This window comes from Gossypium hirsutum, chromosome A09 (assembly GCF_007990345.1).
Source record: "Gossypium hirsutum isolate 1008001.06 chromosome A09, Gossypium_hirsutum_v2.1, whole genome shotgun sequence".
Classification (NCBI taxonomy): domain Eukaryota; kingdom Viridiplantae; phylum Streptophyta; class Magnoliopsida; order Malvales; family Malvaceae; genus Gossypium; species Gossypium hirsutum.
The window spans coordinates 32,536,159-32,539,072 of record NC_053432.1 but is presented as its reverse complement, the minus strand read 5'-3'; the positions used below and the strand labels follow the sequence as shown (position 1 = coordinate 32,539,072).

At 40.4% G+C, this 2,914-nt stretch overlaps 1 non-coding gene across 1 annotated transcript; it reads left to right on the top strand.

The window, feature by feature from the left end:
* Positions 1-2,446: 2,446 nt before the first annotated feature.
* Positions 2,447-2,553, top strand: LOC121207408 (small nucleolar RNA R71). Its single transcript, XR_005902498.1, has one exon. It is a non-coding gene; the product is annotated as a small nucleolar RNA R71 (small nucleolar RNA).
* Positions 2,554-2,914: the final 361 nt, after the last annotated feature.

The window sequence follows — 2,914 nt, the reverse complement described above, 5'->3', positions numbered from 1 at the left end:
TGATGAATAGTGAAGGGTTTATATAGATATTGGGGCACAGGGTCGTGGGGCACACCTGTGTGCCCTAATTTTAGCCCGTGTGTATCATGAATTTCAAATTTGGGCGCGTCTGAAATTCGGCCCACGGTCGTGTCGCACGGCCGTGTTTTGCTTCGTTCGCTTCTCCCACACCCGTGTATGTATGTCCACGCCTGTGTTGTTTTGTCAGTCTTGACCATGGGTAGTGAGCACGGGCGTGTTGCACGCCCGTGTTTTTTTTCAGTTTCAACCATGGCCTCTAGACACAGGCGTGTTCCACGCCCGTGTTGTTTTGACAAATTCACCCACGGCCATGTCGTACGGCTGTGGCAACTTACCGATTCTCGTGTTGAGGAAAAATTTTGCCCTGTTTTCACACGGCCGTGTTGCCTTCCATAGTATGGGCATGGCCTAAGGCACGTCCGTGGGCCTGGCTGTGTGGTTCTAGAAAACCCGTGTTCAGTGTCTTAGTTAGTGGATTTAAATGTTAAAAACTAAAATTTAAAGAAGTTAACACTGTTAGTGCTCGAGTTGCCTCCCAAAAAGTGCTTATTTATAGTCTAAGCTCGACTTACCTCTCTGTTGCATGGTCATGGTGGTGCGAGGAGTTTACACTTCTCATTCCTACTATTAATCTCATCAAAATAAGATTCTAGATGGGTGTTATTTACCTTAAAAGTGCCAAATTTTGAATGAATTACCTGTCGGTTGTACCGTATGGGAAAATATTGAGTACCATGAGAGGAATTTCTCTATTAGGTTCAGAGGTGGCAATCCGAAGGTCTGCTGCATCTAATAGTACTTTGTCTCCAACCTTAAGTTGATTTGGTGAAATATTAAGCTCGTCATGGCATGGATTTGGTCTATCGTGTACTCTCGGTGTCTGTGTCCACCATTCATCTAGTTCCTCGAATTGTAGCCTTCGTTCTTCATAGATGGGTTCTTTATTGTTATTTGAACAAGGCTCATGTATGTTTTTCGAACGTATTTCTTACAAGGACGGTTGCGCCACATGATCAGCATTAGTAGAATTTTGAGCTTGAAGAGTAATTGTTTCCTCACCCATACGAAGTGTGAGTTCACCTGTACTAACATCAATTCTAGTTCTAGCAGTTGCTAAAAAGGGCCTTCCTAAAATTAAAGGCACGTCACTATCTTTTTCGATGTCTAGAACAAAAAAATCAACTGGGAATATAAATTTGTCAATTTTAACGAGTACATCTTCAATAATACCCCTAGGAAATCTGATTGTTTTGTCTGCTAATTGAATGCTCATCCTAGTTTGTTTGGGTTTCCCAAGACCTAGTTGTTTAAACATTTTATAGGGCATGACATTGATACTAGCCCCTAAATCAGCCAAAGCATTATTAACATCTAAACTACCACTTACACAAGGAATCGTAAAACTCCCTGGATCTTTTAATTTGTTGGCCAGCTTATTCTGTAGTATGGTTGAGCAAACTGCATTTAACTCCACATGCGACGCCTCATCCAACTTCCGCTTATTTTTTAAAAGCTTCTTTAAGAATTTGGCTACGTTTAGCATCTGCAAAAGAGCTTCAATAAACGATAAGTTAATATGTAATTTTTTTAATAATTTAAGGAATTTAACGAATTGTTCGTCTGTGCGGTCTTTCCTTGTCGCATTGGGGTATGGCACACGAGGTTTGTACTCTTTACTTACCGGTGTTTGTTCACTGTGGTCTACCTCACCTTTGCTTTTACTTACCACAATTCCTTGCCTCGGTTCTAGTTCAGGTTCGACTAACCCTTTCTCATCTTGAATGGTAATTGCATTGAGTTGTTCCCTTGGGTTAGATTAAGTGTTGTTTCGGTATTCTGAAAGCGAGTTTTTGACACCAAGATAAACTTGATTAGCATCTCCTCAAGGTTCGGCTTATTTTCCTATTGGTAAGGTGGTTGTTGAAAACCCAAGATAAACTTGATTAGCATTTGATTCCCTTGACCACCCCACGAGAAGTTGGGATGGCTCCTCCAACCTCCATTATGTGTGTTACTATATAGGTTATTTCAAGATCTAGAATTATTACCCATATATTGAACTTGTTCCTCCTCATTGCTAGGGTTGAAGGGTTGATATTCTATGTATGCTCCTCCTCTATTTGAATCGCACCTCATCACTGGATGTACCTGAGTAGAACCACACAAATCGTCAATCTTCTTATTTAAGAGTTCTACCTGGTTAGATAGCATAGTAACTGCATCGAGGTTGAAAACAACGGCTGCTTTCGTTAGCTTTGTTCTCATGACTTGCCACTGATAGTTATTTAGTGACATCTCTTCAATAAATTCGTAAGCCACTTCAGGTGTTTTGTTATTGATAGTCCCACTAGCAGCTGGATCGATAAGTTGCCTTGTTGAGGGGTTCACGCCGTTGTAAAAATTTTGAACCTACAACCATAAAGGTAACCCATGGTGAGGGAACCTTCTCAATATGTCCTTGTATCTCTCTCATGCATCAAAAAGTGTCTCTAGATCCATCTGCACAAAAGAAGAGATATCATTCCTCAACCTAGCCATTTTAGTCGGCAGAAAATATTTAAGTAAAAATTTTTCGGTCATTTGTTCCCATGTAGTGATTGACCCTCGTGGTAACTAGTTCAACCACTGTTTAGCTTTGTTCCTCAACAAAAAGGGAAACAACCAAAGGTGAATGGCATCATCAAAAATGCCATTGATCTTAAAAGTGTTGTAAAACTCTAAGAAATTCGCCAAATGAGCATTTGGGTCCTCGTCCTACAAACCATCAAACTGAAAAAACCGTTGGATCATTTGAATTGTGTTAGGTTTCAATTCAAAATTATTTGCAGCAACAGCAGGCCTAACTATACTTGCCTCAGTTCCTGTTAAAGTAGGTTTAGCATAATCATACATA